The sequence below is a fragment of the Myodes glareolus genome, chromosome 7 (assembly GCF_982192425.1).
Source record: "Myodes glareolus chromosome 7, mMyoGla1.1, whole genome shotgun sequence".
In the NCBI taxonomy this organism is placed as follows: Eukaryota; Metazoa; Chordata; class Mammalia; order Rodentia; family Cricetidae; genus Myodes; species Myodes glareolus.
In genome coordinates this window covers 41,671,930-41,686,350 of record NC_142032.1, presented here as the reverse complement: position 1 = coordinate 41,686,350, position 14,421 = coordinate 41,671,930, and positions in this window count along the sequence as shown.

Genomic DNA, 14,421 nt, shown 5'->3' with positions numbered 1-14,421 from the left:
AGATGATGATCATGATGGTTTCTGATGGAAAGTAGTAGTCTCTCTGTCACATAGTGGGCTTACGGGTGGGAAGACACCAGCTTAACCATACTTACAGAGATATAAAGATGGTGAGTCCAGGGTAGACATGAAAAAGGGATGCATTAAAGATGTGTACTTGGAAGAAACTTCATCAAAATTCTCCAGGGCTTTCTACTCTTAAACTGAACTGTGGGAATTATGTGAAGATCCTTCCCTTTCACAGATTAGTAAAAAGTAATATTTGGTAATCACTGAGCCTTCTGCTTGTTTATTTATTTGGAATATGAGAAAAGAAGTTGGGATGACAACATATGATTATAATCATAGATAAACTAACTTTAACATAAGGCAAAAGTAAAACAAAAAGGAACCTAAAAAAAAGTGAACCTGTACCAAAACAAGAATGCTGTGAAGAAGTTGTGGCTATAGTCCCTGCTTCACAAGGCAAAATAGCATTAACTTTTTGGGAAGTATCCTTGAACATTAACCAAAAAAGTAACTTAAATTCTCTTCCTTCAGAGGTTTTCCCATACTTGGGAGTTGGAAGTCTGTGGTGATAGTTAAAAACTAGAACTGTAAATTAAAATAGAAATTCTTTGTGTTGGATGTTCTACTGGAGATTCTGGCCCACATCAGTGTGAACTGATCTGCCGGCTGGAGCTGAAGACTGATCTATGACCCACAGATTTGGAAGCAATGACCCATTAGCAATCTATCAAATAGATTTGTCATTGTTAGGGTTTCTGTTGCTATGGTAAAGCACACTTACCCAAGGCAACTTGAGGAGGAAAGGGTTTATTCCTGTTTATTCCTCCACACTCCATTATTCTCCATCACTGTTAGAAAGACAGGTAGACTCTGACGGCATGACTTTGAGCCCATCAAACCTTTCCAGTTCCTTCTGGACATGAAACAAATAGAAGTTGTTCCTACTTAGATCTTCAGATCAGTTAGAGCGGAATTATGCTCATAATAACCACAACTGCCTCTCTGTGTCAGTGCGGTGTTTCTGGTAGTCAGCACAATTCTTCAGAAGTCTGATTTGCACAAGCAACAATATCCTAACATTGGAAACGGTGGTGATCGCTTAGCACTAGAATCACAGCTGTTGGGCATTTCACTGGTGCAGATGCAAAGTGCAGCAGGAGTTAGCACCGACTTCTGAAGTGAAATATTTTCCTAAGCCGGAAGCTAAAGGGGACCAAGGTTTTCTGACCTTAGTTCTACATTAGGCCACAATGATTTTATTTATATCGGTCTCCAAAATTCATGGTCTGCCTTTTGGAAGACCCTAAGCGGCCTCTCTCTATATGCTGATCAAGATAAAATAGATGTTCTTTTGGCATTATTAAAGAAAACCCCAAACTCAAGCCATAAAGGCATGTTTCAATTAGGATCAATTGTTTGATGGACTTAAATAGTTATTAAAATAAGATAGTTTAATTATTCAGTTCCAATTGCCCTGCACTGGAGAACTCACTATTCTGTGTAGAGAGGGAGATCTATGCACACAGTGTTGATGGCCCTACATCACTATTTTGTCTATCAGCTGTTTCTTAGAAATTTGTAGTTTGGAAGAATTGAATTGCAGAAATTCCTTCATACTTTGGAAAACAACAACAGCAAAAAAAAAAACAAAAACAAAAATGCTATTACTAAATGCACTTGCCAGAGTCCTTTGAGGATTTTGAAATATGGACACCAACTTCTTTGTAGAGTTTGTACTTTTCATAGATCATTTTAGTAGACTGTAGGATTTTACAAAGTAAATGACTCTTGCACCTAAGAAACTGATCTTCCTAGGGAAACATACATGAATGCCTTGCTGCAATTTTTGAGGGAAAAGCATTTTCTAGAAGTTTTTCCACTTGGTGGAGAGACAGTTTTTGAAATATGGGTTAAAAAATAACCATGATTCGATCACCCAAAAATGTTCTCATGTCCCTTTGTTTTGAAAATGCTTAAAATACATGTGTCGAATTGTTCTGTACTGTGAGCTACTGTAGTCTCCCTTCAGGAAAAAAAAATAAATTCCAGTAGTCAGGATTTTGTGAAAACCCTATTAAAAAATAATCAGTATAGTTTACCGACATTTTGAATTAACACTCACTTTGGGTTTATTCTTTGAAGGAAGGGAAACTTTCTCTTTAGCAAACATTCAGAAACAACAAGAAAAATACACAAAAGCTGGCCCTATGGACGATCCTGGAAGTGTTGCTCAGGTCATTGTAGACAAACATTGCAGATGGAATCAAATTCAGATCTCCACAGGGCATCTGTTGCTGGCTCCACTTGAAAGTATCAAAGAATATTTACTTATAAAATTGAAGCATGTTCCTTAAGACTTCTCTGTCACTGTGCTGTGAAGTTTGGTATCCTGTAAAGATTCATGCACTGCTTGTAACAGACCTGGCTTGTTCTAAAAATGATTTCTTGAAATGGAATCTGTACATTCTAAAATGGTGAATTTTTAAGAATAAAATTAAACCATTTGAAACAGTCTGTTGATTAGCCTTTCCTACATGCCATGTACCACTACACTTACCTAACAGAAAAATATTACTTATACCTCAGCGTAAACCTCCTCTTCATGTGAGTCCTCTTGCTTCCCTCTCCCCTGATAGCTAACCTGTTTCCCCCTTTTTGATTCCAAACGTGAGAGTTCTGACAAGGGCTTTTGCTGCTTGTGACATCACCTGAAACAACCCCTTTGCTCCTGTGTCCATCATCATTAAGCTGATTCCAGAACTAAGGGCACTGTCTCTCTTTGTGGTCACTAAGCTGCCAGTGCCTCTCTGCTGCCTGTCTGTTATTTAATCTACCTGGATGCTCTATCACCCATCATGGCTGTGCCTTGTCTCTGTAGCTGTGAGTGGTACACAGCAGCCTTCAGATATAATACTGCACTTCAAAGTGCTCCTGTCCCTAAGCTTCCGTGAGGTAACATGTCTATCTCTTCCTTTTCTCGTTCTCTTTATCACAGGGGAACAAGGATAAATTCAGGAGTCCTTAAATTTCTCTGTCAATGTGAAGAAAATTGAAAATTAATTAATGACTTTTCACCTATTAATATCACTATACTCTGTCCCTACCAGCATGATCAAAGACTAATGTTCAGCAGAGAGGAGGTTGAGTCAGAGCAGATGTCTCAGCCCCACCGTCTCAGTGGGTGAACGTACCCCTCGCAGTCCTGACTTCCTTACTCATGTTCTCCCTCCTGCTCCTCATTTGGACCTTGGGAGCTCAGTCCAGTGCTCCAATGTGGGTCTCTATCTCTATCTCCATCCATCACCAAATGAAGGTTCTATGGCGTTATGCAAGATATTCATCAGTGTGGCTATAGGATAAAGCCACTTCAGGCGCCCTCTTCTCAGCTGCCCAAGGAACTAGCTGGGGACATCTCCTTGGACACCTGGGAACCCCTCTAGAGTCAAGTCTCTTGCCAACCCTAAAATAGCTCCCTTAATTAAGATATCTACTTCCCTGGTCCCATATCCACCCTTCCTCCATCTCAAACATCCCATTTCCCTACGCTCTTCCTATCCTCCCCTTCTCCTTTCTCTCTACCCACCTCCCCTTACCCCCACCCCATCCCCACCCCCAAGCTCTCAATTTTTGCCTGGCAGTCTTGTCTACTTCCAATATCCAGGAGGATAACTATATGTTTTTCTTTGGGTTCACCTTCTTATTTAGCTTCACTAGGATCCCGAATTATAGGCTCAATGTCCTTTATTTATAGCTAGAATCCACTTATGAATGAGTACATACCATATACATCTTTTTGGGTCTGGGCTACCTCACTCAGGATAGTGTTTTCTATTTCCTTCCATTTGCATGCAAAATTCAAGATGTCATTGTTTTTTACCGCTGAGTAGTACTCTACTGCTTATAGGAACTCACCAAGGCCAGTTGGACTGGGAATGAACAAGCACGTGATCAAACAGGATTCACTGAATGTGGCTGACAATGAGGGCTGACTGGGAAGCCAAGGACAATGGCAGTGGGTTTTGATTCTACAGCATGTACTGGCTTTGTGGGAGCCTAGTCTGTTTGGATGCTCACCTTCCTAGACCTGGATGGAGGGGGGAGGACCTTGGACTTCCCACAGGGCATGGAACCATGACTGCTCTTTGGACTGGAGAGGGAGGGGAAGAGGGAGGGAAATGGGAGGAGGGGAGGAGGTGGAAATTTTTAATAAAAATAAAAAAAATTAAAAAAAGAAGCAGATGTCTGTCGTAATTGTTGGGATGTGTTCAAACTAAACTCTCGTCCCTGACAACTAATGCATTGTCAGCCACAAATTTATTTGGTGCCTCCATTTGCACTAACAGAGTTTATTGACCAAGATCTTAACCCCTGTTGCAAAAGTACTCCTGATGAGTAATACTAATTTTCTGCAAAAGCATTGAACGATGTCTGAGTAATAGTGGAGTTTTATCTCAGATTAGCTTAATTTGAAACTCTAAACAGCAACATGAAACTTAATATTGAAGCAAATAAGATTAACATAACTTTTGACATGAAGTTAATCAGGAAGGTCTGTAAAAAGGAAAGAGGTGAGGGGGAAAGGGCTATAATCAGGAAACACATTTCCAAAAATGAACATCTATAAATAGTTTTTTTAAAAAAAACTATAACAGAAGAGAGTAAGAAAATTCCCAGAAATTGATTGCTATTCATAAGAAAAAGATTCTTAAAACTTGTAAGGCTGAAAATTAAGAAATCATTAAAGCATAGCAGTTTTATGAGTCAATCAGGTGTTCTTTAAGTGATTGTGCTCTTTCTTTTCTGATTAAAGAAATAATTTCCATTTCTTTCATTAGAGAAGGCTAGATGACATGAGAATTTAATTCAGGCTAGATACTTCACAGCTGAAAATTCAAAGCAAGAGTGATAAATATGCAACTGGCCCAATAAGGAAGTTGATAAAACTCCAAAAGTCAAAAGGACAAAGGAATCTGAAATCTTCGAGAAAATCAAGCCATTCCTGCCCCTCAAGGGTTTCAACCTTATGATCCCAGGTTTGTGCAGTCAGGAAAGAGGCACAGTAAGGTTTGGAGAGGAGGTAAGACTGAGACCCACACCTTTTAATGACTTCTACCCACTCAAGAATGTAATAGAAAAACATGGTCTCTGAATGACTAGACAGAAGTGTGGTCATAGCCTCAGCCAGAACTGGATGGGAAAAGATTCTTCCTTTCTTGACATTTGATAAACAAAGATGAATTGCCTTTGTCATTGTTCCTGGTGTTCCAGTACTGAGACTTAGCACTGTGGTAACTCCCAAATGCCAAGAAAGGGTATCAGAAAGTTGCAGATGAAATGTTCCTTCTTCCTGTACAGTCAACCAGCAACAGATACAATTTCATAGTTTATGTGTAGTTCTGATAAAGTGTAAGTTGAAAACACTTAGAAAATCTCAGTTCCATTCTCCTTGCCCCCCCCCCAAATGGAGATCTGTGTGAAAGTGTTTAGTCTTTTGCAGCTCCCTAAAACATCTTTAGATGTGTTATTTAAACAAATGAGCCTTTAAAGACATTCAGACTTTGGAAGTGGCTGCTGCTGTGTCTTGTGAAACATATCCCTTTTTAAATGAACCTGCATCAACTTTGCCAAGACCTCTATTTAAACAAAAACTTTAGTGAGTTTTCATTAATGTCAGTCCAGAGGAGAACTTCAGACTTTCTTCTTTACCATTTATGCATAAAGATGTAACACACCCCATAGTTCTCCCGAATTCTTTAGTTAAATGTGACATTATTTGTCCTTCTTAAAACTAGTATAAAATACAACATAATAAATTACTGAAAGTCTATAAAAATGTGTAGAAAAATGTAGTAAGACACAATGAATGATGTGAGAGGCAGGTTGATGAGAACTGAATAGAGAGGAGTCAAGCTAGAAGTTTGATAAATTAATCAGCAGGCAGAACCAGGGCAGGGTGACAGGAGGCTTTAAAATAGATTGAGTTCAGATTGAGAAGTTCTCACAATTAATTGAATTAAAAACTAAGAAATCTGCAAAACTAACAAAGGTCATGAAACTCGGATTTAAGTATCAAAATGAAAACATAAAAGAAGAAAATTATTCACTAGACACATGGTGGTAAAAATAACAATAACCCGAAAAGCATAGAGGAAAGGAGTATTTGTAAACGACTGAGAAAAAAAATCAAACTAACAATATAAATTATCACTTACTCAGATAGTTTAGTACATAAAATTCCAGAGTTTCTGATTCTGATAATTGAAGAACCAATCATCTGGACTGGTTCTTCCACTGAAGGAGAAGTAATCAACTGGAAAAAAGTTGCTAAAATATTTATATATAAACAAATATCCTAGGTCTATGAAATGTTCAAATTAGATAGTGACATATCAACAGGTCAGATTCTACAGACACATAGACCTCTTAAGAGGGGTTTCAGGTTTGGGGTTCCAACTCTCAGGGCATCTTTTGATTTCAGAAGATGTATCTGAGTATCTATCAGGCCACACTGCAAACTTTCTACCTCCTGGTACTTATCCCACAGCATGCAGACAGTACAGGGTTGTCCTGATGTGTGTCTTCTATTTTGACCCCAGAATACAGGGGCTCACAACTGTATGACACACTGAAGACAACAAGAACCTTGCAGTATCAAATACAGGAGGAACACATCATCTTAGGTTTCTGCCTGCTTCCACAAACACACTTTCAAGCTAAGTTCCTTTTTTTTTTTTGCAAAGAGGAAAAGAAAACACCAGCATAACCTTGAGAAAATTACAGAAAATACAAACACATATGGTTGGAATTATCAGAAACAACCTTTAAAATCCTAATGTTAAAAAGACATGGGCAAATTTTAGGAATATTCCTGGGAATTTAAAATTCATAGCAATATTTTCTTAACTAAAAATGATCTCTTATAAAAAAAACTTCAAGGAATATATTTCTTATTATAATGTGAACACTCTAGAAAGCAGAACTGATAAACTAATGGGGGGGGGGGGTGAAATATATCCAGAAAGAAACATAAGTTGAAAAATAACAAAAGGTGGAGAAAACAGAATAAATGACTTATCCAATGATTTATTACATTTGTCAGTTTATGTGTATAGAAACATCCTTCTATGTCCTATGATGTTTTAAATTGCTATAGGGAAGCATATCACTTTAAAAACCTAATAACAATATAAATAACATATATCCATGTACATATATATGAGGTGGGATGTCCTTCTGTATATGTGTTGCTTTTGTTGGTTGATAAATTAATCTGTTTTAATCAATGGGCTTAGCAAAGTAAAGTGGGAACAAAGAAACAAAGAAAATGAGAGAGAGTAGGCAGAGTCGAGGAGACACCATGTAATGGCCAAAGGAGTAACGTGCCTCACGAGTAAGCTACAGCCTCGTGGCAATATGAAGATTAAGAGAAATGGGTTAATTTAATAACCACAGTAATAAACTTAAGATAATGGTCAAACAGTTGTAACTGATAATAAGCCTCAAAGTGATAATTTCATAAGCAAATGCCAGAACTAGTGAGGGGGACCCTGTGAGTGTAGAGAAACCAGTCCAGTGGGACTAGGTAAGATGAAGACAAGCCTTCTGTCTACATATATACATATTTTTATATTATAAACTACATAAAAATAATAAATAGAGTTCTTCTTCATTGGGTAATAATGATCCCCCAAGAACCATGGACCGACTATATAACAAAAGCCCCTGTACTAAGCATGGGAATCTTCTCTTTGAGTTGTTGTTCAGAGGGATCCAAGAGACTTCAAAACAATGTAGATTCTGCTGTTACTCTTGGATACCGCCAATAACTTGAAGGTGAAATTCTATTAGAAAAGAAATCACATGCTGTAAACACAAGACTTGGAGGAATCAAGTTGAAAATAACCCGGAAGCCTCGTCTCTGATGCTAGCTCTCATAGTATGTGAAGGTAAACGTATGCAAGCTGCTGAGGGAGAGAAGCAATGGATAGAGCTATCCAGATCTAAAGCCTCTGAACTACAGCGACCAACATGGCAAGATGGTCCCTCATAGTTCAATACCTTTATCTTGAGGCTAAGAGCTGTGTGACTGGACTTAACCTCTTTTAAAGAGGAGAGAAATTATGCCTGGTCCTGTAAATCTAGCCAAATAATCATGAGTATAGAAGTCATAGACCCTAGAGGAAAACCCACTATTGCCATTTTCCTAAATCAACATATTTTTTAACTGTATTCTAAATACTTTTCCTCAGAGATAAGTGCAGCTCTCACCCCTCATCAAAGAAACTTTGTGTGTGTGTGTGTGTGTGTGTGTGTGTGTGTGTGTGTGTGTGTGATAAATGGAGACTATTGCAGAAATCTAAAAGTAGTCAAAATAAAGAGAACAGCAGGCCATGATGAGGGAAGACCCCGTTTGGCTAGCCTACAATGGAATCTCTACACCTAAAACTCAGATCATAATATAGAATTAGGTTCAAAAAAATTGTATGATCCAGAGGATCAGGACATCTGCTTGTAGACATTACAGGAAGCTGTACCAGTGAAATCTCGACAATATGGTTGCCTAAACAAGACCAACAGAATGATGATACCTGTCAACATGCCAATGGGAATGGAGAAATTTTTACAAAGTCCCTCTGCTAGATGAAGAACTAAGGCTATCAATGGTTACCAAAAGAGAAGGATTCAATTATCTCCAGCAGCAAACCTCCCTGAGAGGTATCTAATCTCAAGTATTTAGCTTTAACAAATATATACATATATGAGCTGCACACATACATTTTTGTATTTAGGAAGAGCTCGTGAATTTGAGAGGAAATGGAGGGACATTGAAGGAGTTAAAGGAGTGACAGAGTGAAAAAATGATTTAAGTATAGTACTCATGTATGAAATTCTTAAAGAGTAAGTAAGGTGAATTGTAACTAACTGAATAATAGTATCATTTATATTGGTCTAGAGAGTGCAATTCAAAGTGCAATAAGAATTTACAATGACAACCCTAACATGCAGAATGAACTTACAAACATCCAAGTTAAGGGGTAAAAGCCATTACATTCTTTGAAAAGTATAGGGATGGAATTTAAAAATTCTTATGAGTGTGTTAAATGTTTAGGTCAGTCACTAAAATCTATTTCTCACATTCGAGTACTAAAGAAGCCTGACCCTTCTTAGCTCCAGAAATCAGACAAGATTGGGAATATTCAGGGTGGTATGGCCATAGGCCAACATGTATTTCTTTCAAGCTAGAGCAGGATCAAAAAGATGGAAGTGATATCGATAGGATGACAACCGATATCCTTTTCTGGCTTCTGTATGCATACTCATGGGCTAGAGGTAAAGACCAGCACACACATGCACGTAAACCACACACACACACACACACACACACACACACACACACACACACACGGAGTGGGAGGGGGAAATAACGCATAAGTCATAGGCATAAATAAGGTTAAGTAGAGAGCAGGACTTGACAGCTGCCTCTCCAGTAACCATTCTTTCTTTGATAATACCATGTGTATGAGCCTGAAGCTTAGGGTTATGGACAGTTTTAACCTTCCCTTGACATTCGATGTGGACATGTGAGTGAATTCTTGTCTGCTAGCTCTGAGTTCCAGGAAAGTATCAACACATAGATAACCATTTTTCTTCCTTTTTATTCCTCATTCTAAGTCCTGTCACATGTGATGTGATAGGAGTTGTAGAAGCCTTTGTTTATCAAGAAGTCAGGAGGCAAGTAGTGTCCCTCGGAAATGCTGGGACAAGTTGGAAGTCTCCGGATGACTGTACTCTGACACTACTTTCCAGAATCAAGCTCAAACTTGTTTAAGAGGAAAAGAATCAATCTTCCATTTCCACTTGATGTGTTTATTTCATGCAGTAGAATCTGAACCTAACGAATCAAAGACAACCAGAAAGCACAAAATGCATCAGTAATCACGAGAGATATAAATGTATATTGAACACATATTAACCATAAGTTAAATATAATTATGTATTAAAGGCAGAAACAACTCAGATTCAGAGTCCTCCAATGACATGTTATTTAAATCCAGATCTAAACCAAAACATTGTAGGTTGAAAAAATTTTTAATCATTAAATAAACTGGTTTTTCAGGAAAAGCAAAAAAAGAACTCAGCAATGCTGAAGTTTAGTTGCTTTGATTTGGTTATCATGAAAAAGAAGAAATCAAGGAAAAAGAAAAGCCTGAAAAAATTAAGTTTTTTTTTAAGGAATACGAAAATGTAAAGTAAAAGAGACTGTGGGTTAGTGAGAGCAGACTAAAAGAGAAGTCCATGACAGTGCAGCCTTACAGATGCTCTTAACCGGATTCCTCAGGAACACTGGCTATTTTGCAAGTGTCGTGGCCCCATCCCAAAGTTTCTGATTTGGCAGCTTTGTGTAGGAAAGATTTCCAGATGACATGAAAGGGGCCACCAGTCTGAGAGCCTCTGCTTTGCCGTCAGTGCTTGGCTGTACTATGAGGCAAGAGCTGCTGCTGCAATTCCGGCTATGCAAGATGCTTCAGATGAAGCGTCAAACCTGAGCTCAAACCAAGCCCAGCAGGGAAGAATATGTTGTTTCTCATTTGACTCAGGGATCTCAATGTACTATACAAGCTAAAAATCACTCTTCAGCCTTCCTCAATACAAAAATCTGGGTTCTTTGGGTAGATGTCTCTAAGGAGTGAGAAGGTGTACAGAACACATAAAAAACAAATAAACAGTTCACAAGCTTGCAAATGTTGCTGCAAGAGTTAATATAATACTGTGCTTCTGGAGGCCAGCATCCAGCTAATGTGCAAAACCACAACCTAGGAGGCCAGTGAAACTGTGGTCACAGATCTAGATATGTCTGAAAAATTTCTAACGTGAGAACACATTTAAGCAAGCAAAAGTAAATACAAAAATTGTTTTTATAGCTAATAGCTTTCACAAATATCATGTGTTCTATTTTGCTTCTGCATAGAATAAATATGCATTTATGTTACAACTGGAACTGCAAGATTGTCAAGAAGCCTACCTGCTGAAGAGCCTTTTGTTCCAAAGGACAGATAGAAAGCTCACCTGTATTTGAACACAAATATTTAGATATTAGCAAATATCTATGTTGACATGACACATAACTCTCACCCTGAGCAGAACATGAGAGATTCCTCTTGAGCCTAATATGCCTGCTCCTGGCCCAGAAACACAGGCTCATGTTGCAATATTATATATTAATGTCATAGAATGGAAGTCATAAGTCAAGGCACTTTTCAGATACCTTGGTGGGAACAGCAGGAAGATGGGAGTCAGACATCAGGGAAATCTCTGTTGACAGATCTTTGATGCCATTTATTTATCTATCTATCTATCTATCTATCTATCTATCTATCTATCTATCTATTTATTTATTTTAGTTTTTCAAGACAGGGTTTCTCTGTAGCTTGGGAAACTGTTCTGGAACTAGCTCTTATAGGTCAGGCTGGCCTCAAACTCACTGAGATCTACCTGCCTCTGCCTCCCAAGTACTGGGATTAAAGGCGTGAGCCACCACCACCCTGTTGATGCTATTCTTGATGTTGGCATTCTTAGCTTTTAGATCAATGGAAGTTACTGGTCTTCTAAATTAATATAGTTTGAAATATAGTTTCTGATATTCATAAGAAAGAGCAGACACAGAAGTGGGCATAAACAGCTATTTAAACACCAAAGTCAGAGGAAGATAATTTGGCTCTGCATCTGCAACATTCCAACTATCTATACTATATAATTATGAAGTTCTAAGCATTTGGAGAATCTTTAATGTATATATGGTGTCTAGGAACCTCAGTCCGCAGTTCTCCCTGTTGTTAAAGTATCATATTTTGTGCATTTGGAGGCCAAGCATTGTTTAATGCACTTCAGTAGGCAGAAGAGGTCTCCCTTAGATCCAAAGTTGAGTAGATAGAAGAGCAATCAAAAGGAACGGAAATAACTGGTAAATAACTGAAGACATATTTAACCAGGAAGCACTAGCTCTTAAGGTATGAATGCCATGGGTATTGTCATTGAAGGAATATTGTTTTTGAAAAATTGGAATTTAATTATTCAAAGAATCAGTGGAATCAAGGTTACTGTAAGATGCACATTGATCTACATATGTCATATGCTTCCCAGAGACTTCAGTATGCTATGTATTCAGTATTAATATGCTGAATATCAGAAACAACATATTAATTCAATTGGTTTGACTCAGTATTTACTTGGTAGGAAGAAGTTTTATTTCTTTGTGTACTGGGTTTTGAACTTGAAGCAGAGGTAATACCCCTCTCAGGGGGAGTTCCTGTTGGAAGAATTTGGTCTTCGTCTGTTTAAACCAGTGTATCTTTTTTAAAATAAAACTATACTAAGTAAGGAGAAAATTATTTTATGAAGATATTAAAAATTTAAATCTTCTTAAACATGAAAATTTCATTAGAAAAGTGAAAGACCTAGCTAAGTAAGCAATCGGTATAAAAATACGGATATTGAGAGGATATAATATCATCCTTATTGTAGTTTCACCAAAATCAAAATAATCATCATTTTCATGTTTTGAAAATTCCAACATCAAACAACGTTAGAATTCCTCGATGTGACAGGATTTAAGAACTATAAAAGAGAAAGGATTACTGGAAATTCTGACAGAGGATTTTGAGTTCTGTTATCGGGGTACTCAATTGTAACCAAGAATGGGTAGCACCAAGATTTTCCAAAGTCTGATTGGACATGCCCTCAGAAGTTGGTATGAGCTCAAGGTGGGAAATCTGGCCCCTAGGGTTTATATATTAAAGTTTCACAGCATAGAGGGTTCTTTAAAGTACTTGATAGGACTCTTTGCACTGAAGCTGAAAGGAGGGGGTGACATGGTTTCTTTCCTAATTGCAAAATCACCTGGTTTTAGTGCTAATTCCTTTAGCTGGGGGTGGGTTGTATTTTTTCCCAGGAGCTCATTATAGAAAATTTCCAGACACAGCAAGACTGATGTATATTTGAACTCACAGAGACTGTGGCAACATGCCCAGGTCCTGAAAAGGTTCACATCAGATGGGTCTCAGTGCTTAGAGGATTGAGAGGGCATGAGTTGCTATCCACTACCAAGAAGCTATCACCAATTCACAACTGCCTGCAAAGGATAATTTTCTACAATGGAGTCCCAGAGGGCATCCAAACCAGACTTCAGGGCAGGCCCCATGTCCGCAGTAGGACCAACACAAAATGAACTCAGTAGTTTCTTTGGAGATGTTCTGTCTCATAATGTTTTTTTTTGGGGGGGGGTTGTTTGTTTGTTTGGTCCATTGCTACTTTGTTATGGTTTCCAATTTTATATTTTTATGAGTTTTATTTGTGTATATGTGTGTGTGGTATGTTTCTTGTATTCTTTTTTTTTCATTTACTTTTTGCTTGCCTGTTTGTTTTCTAGAGAAAAAAAGGGTATGAAGTTGGGTGGGTATGAAGATAAGGAGGAAAATGGGAAATCAAAATCAGAATGTATTATATTTAAGTTTTTTCAATAAAAATATTATAAATTAATATTTAACTACAAAAATAAGTTTGGTAACTACTATATAATCTTAAGAAATATCCCAGGTAGAAATAATTCTTTCTAATAGAATCTTTCTTGCTGATAGGATGGCAACTCTAACCAGTGGGAAGTAAACAGTCTTTGCACCTGGATAAAAGCCGATCACTGTGGTTTAAATGTCCATTTGGTAAAGAGATGAAACCTTAAATCCTTGTTCTTCAAGGAAGTTATTTCTGTAAACACTGTTAAGATCAGATCAGTGTTTTAAGAACCTTGTTGTAAACAGAGTTAGGCTTCATTTCTACACCAGTATGTTGAATTTGGGCCTTAGGAATTTTGAATAACCTTTCGTTACATCCAGCTCAGTCATGTCCACACCATCTTTCTTTCGGGTTTAACTTTTACAAATTTTCATATGACATATGTTAACCTTATAAATTTTATCCTTAGCTGCTATTTCCATTTTGAGACAATCATTTACTTTTAGAACAAAACGAAATTACAATCTAAAGTCCTTTCTGTTCCAGAAAAAAATTCTCTCCTTTTTCCCCTTTAAACCTCTTTCCCAAAAATATATTTTATATCTATAGCTAGCTATATCTCTTTTTTTAATCATTTTATGGTTCTTTTCTAACTCATTTTTCTTTGCAAAATTTAGAGAACATTTCTTTAACAAAAATGAGTATAGTAGAATGCGTATGTTGGGACATTTAAAATAAAGAAAACATGTTCACAGTTCTGCTTTCTCCTTCAAAAATGTTCCATTAACCATTTTTCAATGACTTAAGTCTTATTATAATAATAAGCACTGTGAAGCTCCCTTTTGAAAAAATCATTGTTTTCTCACTTGGGTTCACAAGGCGACCAAAAGCAGAAAAAAAAAA